Below are 16,857 nucleotides of genomic sequence, written 5' to 3' on the forward strand. Positions count from 1 at the left end.
GGGACGCACGAGTCTCAAAACCCTCTTCATAAGCTGTGGACACAGTCTCTCCAGGGGTGCTCTTGCAGCACTCAGGGTATCTCACAGGCCAGGCATAAGCTGTGAGGGCAGAAGCCCAGAGAGAGACACCCAAGTCCCCGAGAACCCCTTACATCATACAACTACTGGTAGAACACCAGCAGAGTTGTTTCTCAAACGACAGCCACAAACCAGATTCTCGTTGTTAAAACCAAACTTGGCACAATCCATAGGAGTGAATCAATTAAGATAGAAAGAGAATCATGATAGAGGTAGAGTAAAAGAGAAGTGTGAAATTAAATCAGAAGGTGAGAGTGAAGAACCATCACCATAAATGGTTACAATTGTTACTAGGAAGAGTGGTGAAGATATGTGGTCCTTGCACATATTTGGTCAAGATGTTTGATCATGGACAGGTTAGGTTTGTTCACATTGATCATATTTTGCCTACAGATGTGGAAGTAATTGAAGGTGGGAATGATTCAATTATTTCTGACTCATCAGATAGTTTTGATAAACCAGTAGCATATCCGACATCCAACGTACTGGAAACAAATCCAAGAGAAAGTCAGAGTTTAAGTCTGAGTCTAAGTCAGGCAGACAAACAGTCTGAAGTTAGAGAGAGTTCAAATGGAAATCAAGGACATCCCTTGGAGGAAAACTTTCCTCAAGATCAGCCTTGAATGAGTTTAAATTCAACACCATGTTTGGAAAGTTCTGTTCGAGAGCGAAGGTACCCTCTTCAAAACAGAAAATAAATGATTAAACTTGATTTGTACATTTTTTACAGATCTGCAAAATTGTACGACATGAAAATCTCGATTCCACCAAAACTCCTTTCTCCTTCGCTGGCGGTCTGGAGCAGCCCGGCACATTGCTCCGACACAAAGAGCTGTCGTGGGCACCGTCAGGCAGCAGGTTGTTTTATTTTATGGTGAATTTGCCTTCTGGGGCGGAGAGGCAGCGGTGCGCACTCTGATTGCATCATTACAGCCGCATCCACAAAACTATGGCAGAAGTGGGGGGAGCAGGGTGGAAGTGGAGGGAGCTGGGCAGAAGTGGAGGGAATGGGGTGGAGGTGGAGGGAACGGGGCAGAAGTGGGGAGAGTGGGGTGGAAGTGGAGGGCGGAAATGGGGGTGGAAGTGGGGAGAGTGGGGCAGTAGTGGAGGGAACGGGGTGGTTCTGTGTAATGAGACAGGAATAATAAATGATCTCCGAGTAAAAGATCCTCTCGGAATGAGTGATCACAGTATGGTTGAATTTGTAATACAGGTTGAGGGTGAGGAAGTAGTGTCTCAAACGAGCGTACTATGCTTAAACAAAGGGGACTACAGTGGGATGAGGGCAGAGTTAGCTAAAGTAGACTGGGAACACAGACTAAACGGTGGCATGATTGAGGAACAGTGGAGGACTTTTAAGGAGCTCTTTCATAGTGTGCAACAAAAATATATTCCAGTGAAAAAGGGCGGTAAGAGAAGGGATAATCAGCCGTGGATAACCAAGGAAATAAAGGAGAGCATCAAATTAAAATCCAATGCGTATAAGGTGGCCAAGGTTAGTGGGAAACTAGAAGATTGGGAAAATTTTAAACGACAGCAAAGTATGACTAAGAAAGCAATAAAGAAAGGAAAGATAGATTACGAAAGTAAACTTGCGCAAAACATAAAAACAGATAGTAAAAGCTTTTACCAATATATAAAAAGGAAAAGAGTGACTAAAGTAAATGTTGGTCCTTTAGAAGATGAGAAGGGGGATTTAGTAATGGGAAATGTGGAAATGGCTGAGACCTTAAAGAATTATTTTGCTTCCGTCTTCACAGTGGAGACACAAAAACTATGCCAAAAATTGCTGGTCACGGGAATGTGGGAAGGGAGGACCTTGAGACAATCACTATCACTAGGGAGGTAGTGCTGGACAGGCTAATGGGACTCAAGGTAGACAAGTCCACTGGTCCTGATGAAATGCATCTCAGGTATTAAAAGAAATGGCGGAAGTTATAGCAGATGCATTCGTTGTAATCTACCAAAATTCTCTGGACTCTGGGGAGATACCAGCGGATTGGAAAGCAGCTAATGTAACGCCTCTGTTTAAAAAAGGGGGCAGACAAAAGGCAGGTAACTATAGGCCGGTTAGTTTAACATCTGTAGTGGGGAAAATGCTTGAAGCTACCATTAAGGAAGAAATAGCGGGACATCTGGATAGGAATAGTGCAATCAAGCAGACGCAACATGGATTCATGAAGGGGAAATCATGTTTAACTAATTTACTGGAATTCTTTGAGGATATAACGAGCATGGTGGATAGAGGTGTACCGATGGATGTGGTGTATTTAGATTTCCAAAAGGCATTCGATAAGGTGACACACAAAAGGTTACTGCAGAAGATAAAGGTACGCGGAGTCAGCGGAAATTTATTAGCATGGATAGAGAATTGGCTGGCTAACAGAAAGCAGAGAATTGGGATAAATGGGTCCTTTTCAGGTTGGAAATTGGTGGTTAGTGGTGTGCCACAGGGATCGGTGCTGGGACCACAACTGTTTACAATATACATAGATGACCTGGAGGAGGGGACAGAGTTTAGTGTAACAAAATTTGCAGATGACACAAAGATTAGTGGGAAAGCAGGTTGTGTAGAGGACACAGAGAGGCTGCAAAGAGATTTAGATAGGTTAAGTGAATGGACTAAGGTTTGGCAGATGGAATACAATGTAGGAAAATGTGAGGTCATCCACCTTGGGGAAAAAAAACAGTAAAAGGGAATATTATTTGAATGGGGAGAAATTACAACATGCTGAGATGCAGAGGGACCTGGGGGTCCTTGTGCATGAATCCCAAAAAGTTAGTTTGCACGTACAGCAGGTAATCAGGAAGGCGAATGGAATGTTGGCCTTCATTGCGAGAGGGATGGAGTACAAAAGCAGGGAGGTCCTGCTGCAACTGTACAGGGTATTGGTGAGGCCGCACCTAGAGTACTGTGTGCAGTTTTGGTCACCTTACTTAAGGAAGGATATAGCTTTGGAGGGGGCACAGAGACGATTCACTAGACTGATTCTGGAGATGAAGGGGTTACCTTATGATGATAGATTGAGTAGACTGGGTCTTTACTCGTTGAAGTTCAGAAGGATGAGGGGTGATCTTATAGAAACATTTAAAATAATGAAAGGAATAGACAAGATAGAGGCAGAGAGGTTGTTTCCACTAGTCGGGGAGACTAGAACTAGGGGGCACAGCCTCAAAATACGGGGGAGCCAATTTAAAACCGAGTTGAGAAGGAATTTCTTCTCCCAGAGGGTTGTGAAACTTTCTGCCCAGGGAAGCAGTTGAGGCTAGCTCATTGAATTTATTCAAATCACAGATAGATAAATTCTTAACCAATAAGGGAATTGAGGGTTATGGGAGCGTGCGGGTAAGTGGAGCTGAGTCCACGGCCAGATCAGCCATGATCTTTTTGAATGGTGGAGCAGGCTCGAGGGGCTAGATGGCCTACTCCTGTTCCTAATTCTTATGTTCTTACGTTCTTATGAAGTGGAAGGAGCGGGGTGGAAGTGGGGAGAGTGGGGTGGAAGTGGGGAGAGCGGGGTGGAAGTGGGGAGAGTGGGGTGGAAGTGGAAGGAGCGGGGCGGAAGTGGGGAGAGTGGGGAGAGTGGGGTGGAAGTGGGGAGAGTGGGGTGGAAGTTGAGGGAGCGGGGTGGAAGTGGGGAGAGTGGGGAGAGTGGGGTGGAAGTGGGGAGAGTGGGGTGGAAGTGGAAGGAGTGGGGCGGAAATGGGGAGAGCGGAGCAGAAGTGGGGGAAGCGGGGTGGAAGTGGGGAGAGTGGGGTGGAAGTGGGGAGAGTGGGGTGGAAGTGGGGAGAGTGGGGTGGAAGTGGGGAGAGCGGGGTGGAAGTGGGGAGAGTGGGGTGGAAGTGGGGAGAGCGGGGTGGAAGTGGGGAGAGTGGGGTGGAAGTTGAGGGAGCGGGGTGGAAGTGGGGAGAGTGGGGTGGAAGTGGGGAGAGTGGGGTGGAAGTGGAAGGAGCGGGGCGGAAGTGGGGAGAGTGGGGTGGAAGTTGAGGGAGCGGGGTGGAAGTGGGGAGAGTGGGGTGGAAGTGGGGAGAGCGGGGTGGAAGTGGGGAGAGTGGGGTGGAAGTTGAGGGAGCGGGGTGGAAGTGGGGAGAGTGGGGAGAGTGGGGTGGAAGTGGGGAGAGTGGGGTGGAAGTGGAAGGAGCGGGGCGGAAGTGGGGAGAGTGGGGTGGAAGTTGAGGGAGCGGGGTGGAAGTGGGGAGAGTGGGGAGAGTGGGGTGGAAGTGGGGAGAGTGGGGTGGAAGTGGAAGGAGTGGGGCGGAAATGGGGAGAGCGGAGCAGAAGTGGGGGGAGCGGGGTGGAAGTGGGGGGAGCGGGGTGGAAATGGGGAGAGCGGAGCAGAAGTGGGGGAAGCGGGGTGGAAGTGGGGAGAGTGGGGTGGAAGTGGGGAGAGTGGGGTGGAAGTGGAAGGAGCGGGGCGGAAATGGGGAGAGCGGAGCAGAAGTGGGGGGAGCGGGGTGGAAGTGGAAGGAGCGGGGCGGAAGTGGGGGCGGGGCGGAAGTGGGGGGAGCGGGCGGAAGTGTGGGAGGAAATGGGGCGGACGTGGAGGGAGCAGAAATGGGGGGCGGGCGGAAGTGGCCTTTTCGGGAGCTGAACGTTGGCCCCGCTATATAAATGCAATTGTTGTTGTTATTTTAATTTAGTCTTGGATTTTTTTTTTTCCTGTTGCAGACATCATGAAAAATTTAGAGAAACAAGCTCTATGATCAAATCTCATGATTTTAACTGAAATGCTACTTTTTAATTTTCAATTAGAGATTTTCAGACCAGTCAAAGTAAAATTGAAACTAGTCAAACTTAATTCAAACTTAATTGATGCACTTTCATCCAGGATATTTAAGGAGCCAGGGCCACTTTGCATTTGAAGGTTCATCTAGGAGTGTGTAGTCACTGCACTGGAGGCTTTGATTGTTATAAACACTTGGCGACATGACTGCACAGAGGCAGAGGGCTGCACCCAGGTTCGCCGATGACTCCCTCCATATGCTTGTGGAGGGAGTCAGAGCATGCAGTGAGATCCTCTTCCCTTCCAATGGGCGGAAGAGAGCTCCCCAGGAGACAAATAGTTCCAACTTGCAGAGGAGGTGAACAGCAGGGATGTGGTGAGGACATAAGAACATAAGAACATAAGAAATAGGAACAGGAGTAGGCAATTTGACCCCGCGAGCCTGTTCCACCATTTAATAAGATCATGGCTGACCTGATCATGGACTCAGTTACACTTCCCTGCCCGCTCCCCATAACTCTTTATTACCTTATCGCTCAAAAATCATTCTATCTCCGTCTTAAATATATTCAATGACCCAGCCTTCACTGCTGTCTGGGGCAGAGAATTCCACAGATTTACAACTCTCTGAGAGAAGAAATTCCTCAAGTCAGTTTTAAATGGACTGCCCCTTATTCTGAGACTACGCCCCCCCTAGTTATAGTTTCCCCTATGAGTGGAAATATCCTCTCTGCATCCACCTTGTTGAGGCCCCTCATTATCTTACATGTTCGATAAGATCACCTCTCATTCTTCTATAGGCCCAACCTAATCAACCTATCTTCATAAGTCAACCCCCTCATCTCCAGTATTGTGTATAGAAGGACTCCACGAGGCTGAGTACTGTGAGCTAAACTTAGTGTGACCTTAGTCTTCTTTATTACAACTCCAGAGTGCCTAAACAACATGGCAGCCAACCTTTTATAATCGCCCTGCACGTGTGTGCAGATGACCATAAGGACTCCAACAGTCGCGCCCTCTGGTGGCAAGTATTACATAGTTGCCTACATAACATCCAGAATCAACCTCGTGAACCTTCACTGAACATCCTCCAATGCAAGTATATCCTTCCTTAAATACGGAGACCAAAACTGTATGCAGTACTCCAGGTGTACCCACACCAATATCCTGTGCAGTTATAGCAGAACTTCTCTGCTTTTATACTCTATCCCCCTTGCAATAAAGGCCAACTTTCCATTTGCCTTCCTGGTTACTTGCTGTACCTGCATACTAACTTTTTGTGTTTCATGCACAAGGACTCCCAGGTCACTCTGTACTGCAACACTTTGCAATTTTTCTCCATTTAAATTGCTTTTCTATTTTTTCTGCCAAAGTGGATAACTTCACATTTTCCCACATTATACTCCATCTGCCAAATTTTTGCCCACTCACTTAACCTATCTATATCCCTTTGAAGATTTCTTGTGTCCTCCTCACAATTTGCTCTCCCACTCATCTTAGTATCATCAGCAAACTTGGCTACATTACACTCAGTCCCTTCATCCAAGTCATTAATATAGATTGTAAATAGTTGAGACCCCAGCACTGATCCCTGCGGCACCCCACTAGTTACTGTTTGCCAACCGGAAAATGACCCATTTACCCGACACTCTGTTTTCTGTTCATTAGCCAATCCTCTATCCATGCTAATATATTACCCCAACCCCGTGAACTTTTAACTTGTGCAGTAACCTTTTATGTGGCACCTTATCGAATGCCTTCTGGAAATCCAAATACACCACATCCACTCGTTCCCCCTTATACACCCTGCTCGTTGCATCCTCAAAGAACTCCAGCAAATATGTCAAACATGATTTTCCTTTCATAAAACCATGTTGACTCTGCTTGATTGAATCATGATTTTCCAAATGTCCTGCTACTGCTTCCTTAATAATGGACTCCAGCATTTTCCCAACGACAGATGTTAGGCTAATTGGTCTATAGTTTCCTGTTTTCTGTCTGCCTCCTTTTTGAAATAGGGGTGTTACATTTGCGATTTTCCAATCCACTGAGACCTCCCCAGAATCCAGGGAATTTTGGTCGATTACAACCAATGCATCCAATATTTCTGCAGCCACTTCTTTTAAGACCCTAGGATGCAAGCCATCAGGTCCAGGGGACTTGTCTGCCTTTAGTCCCATTATTTTACCGAGTACTACTTCCTCAGTGATAGTGATTGTATTAAGTTCCTCACTCCCTATAGCCCCTTGATTATCTACTATTGGTATCTTCTATCGTGAAAACCGATACAAAATATTTGTTGAAAGTCTTTGCCATTTCCCTGTTCCCCATTATTAATTCCCCAGTCTCATCCTCTAAGGGACCAACATTTACTTTTGCCATTCTTTTCCTTTTTATGTAGCTGTCAAAACTCTTACTATCTGTTTTTATATTCCGTGCCAGTTTACTTTCATAATCTATCTTGCCTCTTTATCATTTTTTTAGTCGTTCTTTGCTGGCTTTTAAAAGTTTCCCAATCCTCTGGTCTCCCACTAGTCTTGTCCACTTTCTGTGCCCTTGTTTTTAATTTGATACCATCCCTTATTTCCTTAGTTAGCCACGGATGGTTATCCTTTCTCTTAGAGTCTTTCCTTCTCATTGGAATATATTTTTGTTGCAAGTTATGAATATCTCCTTAAATATTTGACATGACTCATCAACTGTACTACACTTTAATCTATTTTCCCAGTCCACCTTAGCCAATTCTACCTTCATACCTTTGTAGTCTCCTTTGTTTAAGTATAGGACACTAGTTTGAGCTCCAACTTTCTCACCCTCCAACTGAATTTGAAATTCAACCATGCTATGGTCACTCATTCCTAGAGGATTCTTTGCTGGGAGATCAGTTATTAATCCTGTCTCATTACACAGTATCAGATCTACGATAGTCTGCTCCCTGGTTGGTTCCGCAACGTACTGTTCAAGGAAACTATCCCGGATACACTCTATGAACTCTTCCTCAAGGCTGCCCTGGCCAATTTGCTTTGTCCAATCAACATGAAGGTTAAAATCGCCCATGGTTATTGCCATTCCTTTTTTACAAGCCTCTATTATTTCTTGATTTATACTCCTTCCAACAGTGTATTTATTGTTAGGAGGCCTATAGACTATGCCCACCAGCGACTTTTTCCCCTTATTATTCCTTATCTCCACCCAAACTGATTCAACATCTTGATCTTGTGAACCAATATCGTTTCTCACTAACGCACTGATCTTTTATTAACTGAGCTACCCCACCTCCTTTTCCTTTCTATCTGTCCTTCAAAATTGTCAAATACCCCTGAATATTTAGTTCTCAGCCTTGGTCACCTTGCAACCACGTCTCTGTAATGGCTGTCAGATCACACCCATTTTTATCTATTTGTGCCATCAACTCATCTATTTTATTACGAATGCTGTGTGCATTCAGATAAAGAGTTTTTAAATTTGTTTTCTTACCATTTTTTCCTGCTTTGACCCCACTTTCTGAGACACTATTATGTTTATACATTCTGTCCCTTCTGGTTTTCATTTCACCCAGTGCAACCCTGCTCTATTGCCTTCTCCTTTTTTTTTTTACTCCCCCCACTTGAATGGCCCCTTGTATCATGGCGCTGTGGTCAGTTTGCTCATCCTCCCTGAAGTCCCTGCTCTTGACCACACAGGGAGTAAGAGCCTCGAACCTGTTGGACAAGAGCAAGAGCTGAGGCTCCTCCATCACTACATCCTGAGTCCCCATACTTTCCTCACTTGTAGTCACACCCTCCTGTGCCTGCCAACAGATCGAGTTTGAATTAATTAATCTAATAGTTGTGACTAGCTCCTGTATTGTGGCGTCCAGGTAACTCTCCCCCTCCCTGATGTGTCGCAGTGTCTGCAGCTCAGAGTCCAGCTTATCAACGTGGAGGCGAAGTTCCTCGAGCTGCAGACACTTGCTGCAGATGTGGTCACCGTGGACCTCAATGGTGTCCACCAGCTCCCACATGCAACAGCAGAAACACACCACCTGCCCTGCCACCTCTAATGTATTCAATTACCGTAGTTAAGATTTGAAATTTTGAACGTTTAGTTAATAATCCCAGCTCTTAATTTAAACCGATGACCAAGAAAAGAAAGAAAAACTGACCAAACTGGCCAACCCAGAAGCTAGTGAACTATCACTTACCTATTTTTACTTTTTAAATTGATTTTAATCTTCCCCCTCTTCCCCGAATTCCCACTCTTTCCAAAATCCCGAATAAATCACTCTGTTTAACTCCATTCCGTTTGACCTATCTGTGCAGATCCTGGGTGCAGTGCCGGAAATGCTTCAATGATCAGGAAATGTAAGTACAAAGCCACATTCAATTACATCCTGCTGTGCTTCTCATCAAATCCCCATCACTCTGCCTTCCCAACCTTATTACATAAGAACATAAGAACATAAGAATTAGGAACAGGAGTAGGCCATCTAGCCCCTCGAGCCTGCTCCGCCATTCAACAAGATCATGGCTGATCTGGCCGTGGACTCAGCTCCACTTACCCGCCCGCTCCCCGTAACCCTTAATTCCCTTATTGATTAAAAATCTATCTATCTGTGACTTGAATACATTCAATGAGCTAGCCTCAACTGTTTCCTTGGGCAGAGAATTCCACAGATTCACAACCCTCTGGGAGAAGAAATTCCTTCTCAACTTGGTTTTAAATTGGCTCCCGCGTATTTTGAGGCTGTGCCCCCTAGTTCTAGTGTCCCCGACCAGTGGAAACAACCTCTATGCCTCTATCTTGTCTATCCCAGCACCGATCCCTGTGGCACATCACTAACCACCGATTTCCAACCTGAAAAGGATCCATTTATCCCGACTCTCTGCTTTCTGTCAGCCAGCCAATTCTCGATCCATGCTAATACATTTCCTCTGACTCCGCGTACTTTTATCTTCTGCAGTAACCTTTTGTGTGGCACCTTATCGAATGCCTTTTGGAAATCTAAATACACCACATCCATCGGTACACATCTATCCACAATTCCCATTATATCCTCAAAGATTTCCAGTAAATTAGTTAAACATGATTTCCCCTTCATGAATCCATGTTGCGTCTGCTTGATTGCACTATTCCTATTTAAATGTCCCGCTATTTCTTCCTTAATGATAGCTTCCTCACTACAGATGTTAAACTAACTGGCCTATAGTTACCTGCCTTTTGTCTGCCCCCTTTTTTAAACAGAGGCGTTACATTAGCTGCATTCCAATCCGCTGGTATCTCCTCAGAGTCCAGAAAACTTTGGTAGATTATAACAAATGCATCTGCTATAACTTCCGCCATCTGTTTTAATACCAGGGGACTTGTCTACCTTGAGTCCCATTAGCCTGTCCAGCACTACCTCCCTAGTGATAGTGATTGTCTCAAGGTCCTCCCTTCCCACATTCCCGTGACCAGCAATTTTTGGCATGGTTTTTGTGTCTTCCACTGTGAAGACGGAAGCAAAATAATTCTTTAAGGTCTCAGCCATTTCCACATTTCCCATTATTAAATCCCCCTTCTCATCTTCTAAGGGACCAACATTTACTTTAGTCACTCTCATCCGTTTTATATATTGGTAAAAGCTTTTGCTATCTGTTTTTATGTTTTGCGCAAGTTTACTTTCGTAATCTATCTTTCCTTTCTTTATTGCTTTCTTAGTCATTCTTTGCTGTCGTTTAAAATTTTCCCAATCTTCTAGTTTCCCACTAACCTTGGCCACCTTATACGCATTGGTTTTTAATTTGATACTCTCCTTTATTTCCTTGGTTATCCACGGCTGGTTATCCCTTCTCTTACCGCCCTTCTTTTTCACTGGAATATATTTTTGTTGAGCACTATGAAAGAGCTCCTTAAAAGTCCTCCACTGTTCCTCAATTGTGCCACCGTTTAGTCTATGTTCCCAGTCTACTTTAGCCAACTCTGCCCTCATCCCACTGTAGTCCCCTTTGTTTAAGCATAGTACGCTCGTTTGAGACACTACTTCCTCACCCTCAATCTTTATTAAAAATTCAACCATACTGTGATCATTCATTCCGAGAGGATCTTTTACTAGGAGATCGTTTATTATTCCTGACTCATTACACAGGACCAGATCTAAGATAGCTTGCTCCCTTGTAGGTTCTGTAACATACTGTTCTAAGAAACAATCCCGTATGCATTCTATGAATTCCTCCTCCAGGCTACCCCGTGCGATTTGAGTTAACCAATCGATATGTAGGTTAAAATCCCCCATGATTACTGCCATTCCTTTTTCACATGCCTCCATTATTCCCTTGATTATTGTCCGCCCCACCGTGAAGTTATTATTTGGAGGCCTATAAACTACGCCCACCAGTGACTTTTTCCCCTTACTATCTCTAATCTCCACCCACAATGATTCAACATTTTGTTCATTAGAGCCAATATCATCTCTCACAACTTCCGTGATATCATCCTTTATTTACAGAGCTACCCCACCTCCTTTCCCTTCTTGTCTATCCTTCCGAATTGTCAGATACCCCTGTATATTTAATTCCCAGTCTTGGCCACCCTGCAACCACGTTTCTGTAATGGCCACCAAATCATACTCATTTGTAATGATTTGTGCCGTCAACTCATTTACTTTATTTCGAATGCTGCGTGCGTTTAGGTAGAGTGTTTTAATACTAGTTTTTAAACGATGATTTTTAGTTTTGACCCCTCCTGCAGCCCCTTTATATTCATACATATTGTCCCTTCCTATCACCTTGTGGTTTACACTTACCCCAGTGCTACTCTGCTCTGTTGCCTTCTGCCTTTTGCATTCTTTCTTGGGGTCCTGTTCATCTGCGCTCTCACCCACTCTAACTAGCTCAGAGCCCTCTCCTGGGTTCGGAATACTCCTCGCATTGAGGCACCGAGCTTTCAGGCTTGCCTTTTTATTACACTTTGACCCTTTAGAATTTTGCTGTATGGTGCCCCTTTTTGTTTTTTGCCTTGGGTTTCTCTGCCCTCCTCTTTTACTCATCTCTTTTCTGTCTTTTGCTTCTGTCTCCATTTTGTTTCCCTCTGTCTCCCTACATTGGTTCCCATCCCCCTGCCATATTAGTTTAACTCCTCCCCAACAGCACTAGCAAACACTCCCCCGAGGACATTGGTTCCGCTCCTACCCAGGTGCAGACCGTCCGGTTTGTACTGGTCCCACTTCCCCCAGAACCGGTTCCAATGTCCCAGGAATTTGAATCCCTCCCTGCTGCACCACTGCTCAAGCCACGTATTCATCTGAGCTATCCTGCGATTCCTACTCTGACTAGCTCGTGGCACTGGTAGCAATCCCGAGATTACTACTTTTGAGGTCCTACTTTTTAATTTAGCTCCTAGCTCCTTAAATTCGTCTCATAGGACCTCATCCCATTTTTTACCTATATCATTGGTACCTATATGCACCACGACAACTGGCTGTTCACCATCCCTTTTCAGAATGTCCTGCACCCGCTCCGAGACATCCTTGACCCTTGCACCAGGGAGGCAACATACCTTCCTGGAGTCTCGGTTGCGGCCACAGAAACGCCTATGTATTCCCCTTACAATCGAATCTCCTATTACTATTGCTCTCCCACTCTTTTTCCTGCCCTCCTGTGCAACAGAGCCAGCCACGGTGCCATGAACCTGGCTGCTGCTGCTCTCCCCTGATGAGTCATCCCCCTCAACAGTACCCAAAGCAGTGTATCTGTTTTGCAGGGGGATGACCGCAGGGGACCCCTGCACTATCTTCCTTGCACTGCTCTTCTTGTTGGTCTTCCATTCCCTATCTGGCTGTGGACACTTTACCTGCGGTAAGACCAACTCGCTAAACGTGCTATTCACGTCATTCTCAGCATCGTGGATGCTCCAGAGTGAATCCACCCGCAGCTCCAATTCCGCAACGCGAACCATCGGGAGCTGAAATCGGATACGCTTCCCGCACACATAGTCATCAGGGTATTAAAAGAGATGGCGGAAGTTATAGCAGATGCATTCGTTATAATCTACCAAATTTCTCTGGACTCTGGGGAGGTACCAGCGGATTGGAAAGCAGCTAATGTAATGCCTCTGTTAAAAAGGGGGGCAGACAAAAGGCAGGTAACTATAGGCCGGTTAGTTTAACATCTGTCGTGGGGAAAATGCTTGAAACTATCATTAAGGAAGAAATAGCGGGACATCTAGATAGGAATAGTGCAATCAAGCAGACGCAGCATGGATTCATGAAGGGGAAATCATGTTTAACTAATTTACTGGAATTCTTTGAGGATATAACGAGCATGGTGGATAGAGGTGTACCGATGGATGTGGTGTATTTAGATTTCCAAAAGGCATTCGATAAGGTGCCACACAAAAGGTTACTGCAGAAGATAAAGGCACGTGGATTCAGAGGAAATGTATTAGCATGGATAGAGAATTGGCTGGCTAACAGAAAGCAGAGAGTTGGGATAAATGTGTCCTTTTCGGGTTGGAAATCGGTGGTTAGTGGTGTGCCACAGGGATTGGTGCTGGGACCACAACTGTTTACAATAAACATTGATGACCTGGAAGAGGGGACAGAGTGTCGTGTAACAAAATTTGCAGATGACACAAAGATTAGTGGGAAAGCGGGTTGTGTAGAGGACCACAGAGAGGCTGCAAAGAGATTTAGATAGGTTGAGCGAATTGGCTCAGGTTTGGCAGATGGAATACAATGTCATCCACCTTGGGAAAAAAAACAGTAAAAGGGAATATTATTTGAATGGGGAGAAATTACAACATGCTGAGATGCAGAGGGAACTGGGGGTCCTTGTGCATGAATCCCAAAAAGTTAGTTTGCAGGTGCAGCAGGTAATCAGGAAGGCGAATGGAATGTTGGCCTTCATTGCGAGAGGGATGGAGTACAAAAGCAGGGAGGTCCTGCTGCAATTGTATAGGGTATTGGTGAGGCCGCACCTGGAGTACTGCGTACAGTTTTGGTCACCTTACTTAAGGAAGTATATACTAGCTTTGGAGGGGGTACAGAGACGATTCACTAGGCTGATTCCGGAGGTGAGGGAGTTACCTTATGATGATAGATTGAGTAGACGGGGTCTTTATGCGTTGGAGTTCAGAAGGATGAGGGGTGATCTTATAGAAACATTTAAAATCATGAAAGGGATAGACAAGATAGAGGCAGAGAGGTTGTTTCCACTGGTCGGGGAAACTAGAACTAGGGGCACAGCCTCAAAATACGGGGGAGCCAATTTAAAACCGAGTTGAGAAGGAATTTCTTCTCCCAGAGGGTTGTGAATCTGTGGAATTCTCTGCCCAAGGAAACAGTTGAGGCTAGCTCACTGAATGTATTCAAGTCACAGATAGTTAGATTTTTAACCAATAAGGGAATTAAGGGTTATGGGGAGCGGGCGTATAAGTGGAGCTGAGTCCACGGCCAGATCAGCCATGATCTTGTTGAATGGCGGAACAGGCTCGAGGGGCTAGATGGCCTACTACTGTTCCAAATTCTTATGTTCTTATGTTCTTATGTTCTTTATAGGCCTCTCGCCGACCCCGGACTCGCGCTGCTCCGAGCTCCCGCCTCCTCGACCGACTGCTCGAACTGCCCGATTCCCGCTGGCCTTTATAGGCCTCTCGCCAATCCCGGACTCGCACTGCTCCGAGCTCCCGCCTCCTCGACCAACTGCTCCCGACTATTCTGCACATTCTTCCTCACACCAATAAAGCTTGCGTCTCCACCCATCCCTCTCTCTCTCTATCTACATTATCACATCCCCATCTGACTAACCACCCCTCACACTCACCCTCATCCTACTCTTCTTCTTTGGCACTCCCTCGGAGTCGAGGATGATTTGCTTCCACACTAATATGAGTCCTCAGGTGACTGATGAGACCAATGCAGAACCTACTGTCTCTGTCACAGGTGGGGCAGACGGTGGTTGAAGGGACGAGTGGGTGGGGTGCTTGGGTTGTCGTGCGCTCCTTCTGCTGTTTGCGCTTGGCTTCCTTTTGCTCCCAGTGAAGAGATTCGAGGTGTTCGACGCCTTCCCGGATGCTTCTCCTCCACTTTGAGCGGTCTTGGGCCAGAGATTCCCAGGTGTCCGTGGGGTTGTTGCACTTTTTAAAGGAGGCTTTGAGGGTGTCCTTGAAGCGTTTCCTCTGCCTACCTGGGACTCACTTGCTGTGTCAGAGCTCTTAGTAGAGTGCTTGTTTTGGGAGTCTAGTATCGGGCATGCAGCGATGTGGCCCGTCCATCGGAGTTGGTCGTGCATGGTCAATGCTTCGATGCTAGGGATGTTGACCTGAGCGAGAACACTGACGTTGGTGCACCTATTCTGCCAATGGATTTGCAGGATCTTGCGGAGGCAGCGTTGGTGATACTTCTCCAGTGCTTTGAGGTGCCTGCTGTACATAGTCTATGTCTCTGAAGCATATAGGAGGATGGGTATCACTACTGCTCTGTAGACCATGAGCTTGGTGCCGGGTTTGAGGTCCTGGTCTTCAAACACTCGCTTCTTCAGGCGACCGAAGGCTGAACCAGCACACTGAAGGCGGTGTTGGACTCCGTCATCAACATCTTCCCTTGTTGATAGTAGGCTCCCGAGGAATGGAAAATGGTCCACGTTGTCCAAAACCTCATCATGGATCTTGATAATCGGTGGGCAGTACAGTGTGGCGGGGCCAGGTTGGTACAGGACCTTTGTCTTATGGATGTTTAGTGTAAAGCCCATACTCTTGTATGCTTGACGATGGTTTGGAGTTCGACCTCCGAGTGTGCACAAACACAAGTGTCGTCTGCGTACTGTAATTCAATGACAGAGGATTGGATAACCTTGGATCTGGACTGGAGGCGACGGAGGTTGAACAACTTCAGGTTTGTTCTGTAGATTAGCTCCATTCCAGTGGGGAGCTTACTGAGGGTGAGATGGAGCATTGCAGCAAGGAAGATCAAGAGGAGCATTGGTATGATGACACAGCCTTGCTTGACCCAAGTCCGCATGTGTATTGGGTCTGTGGTTGGTCAGGATCACGGCTTGCATGTCATCGTGAAGTAGGCAGAGGATGGTGACAAACATTTGAGGGCTGCCGAATTTGAGGAGGACACTTCATAATCCCTCACAATTGACAGTGTCGAAGGCCTTTGTGAGGTCAAAGAAGGCCGTGTACAGAGGTTGGTCTGCTCCCTGCATTTTTCTTGGATTTGATGTGCGGTGAAGATCAGGTCCATTTTGCCCCTTAGTGGGCGGAATCCGCATTGCGACTCTGGGAGCAGCTCTTCAGCCACAAGGAGAAGGCGAATGAGGATGATTCTTGCAATTACTTTCCCTGTGGCAATTGGACTTGTCACCTTTCTTGAAGATGGTCATGATTACTGCATCTCAAACCCCTGGCATGCTCTCCTCCTTCCAGATAAGAGAAATGTCTTCATGGATTCACTCCAATAGTGCTTCTTCGCCATGCTTTAGTGCTTCACCTGGGATTGCATCTGCTTCTGAGGCCTTGTTGTACTTCAGTATCGGATGGCTTTTTCAACCTCATGCTGGGCTGGGCTTGTGCTGAGATGGTGGCGGGTGGCATACTGTGTGATGGAGTCGAGGACACTCGCGTTGAAGACAGAGTCTTGGTTAAGAAGATCTTCGAGGTGCTCCTTCCAGCGAGCACTGACTGCCTCTCTGTCCTTGATGAGTACCTCCCCGTTCTTGGCCAGTAGTGGAGTAGGGCCTTGGGTGATTGGGCTGTAGGTAGTCTTGAATGCGGTAAAGAATCCACGCACATTGTGGTTGTCGGCTAGTTGCTGGATCTCCTGTGCTTTTTACACCCACCATCTGTTCTTTAGGTTGCGAGTTTTATGTTGGACCTCGGCCTTCAGACATATATAGAGCTGCTTTCTTGGTCTCGAGTAGTGTTGTTGTTTCCAGTTCAAGAATGCCTTGTGCTTGCTGCTTATTAACTCCTGGATCTCCTGGTCATTCTCGTTGAACCAGGTCTTGATGTTTCCTGGACGAGTGGCCAAGCGTCTCTTCACAGGTGCTGGTTATGGAGGCCTTGAGGGCAGACCAGACGCTGTGGACACTCTGCA

This window comes from Pristiophorus japonicus, chromosome 1 (genome assembly GCF_044704955.1).
Source record: "Pristiophorus japonicus isolate sPriJap1 chromosome 1, sPriJap1.hap1, whole genome shotgun sequence".
Classification (NCBI taxonomy): domain Eukaryota; kingdom Metazoa; phylum Chordata; class Chondrichthyes; family Pristiophoridae; genus Pristiophorus; species Pristiophorus japonicus.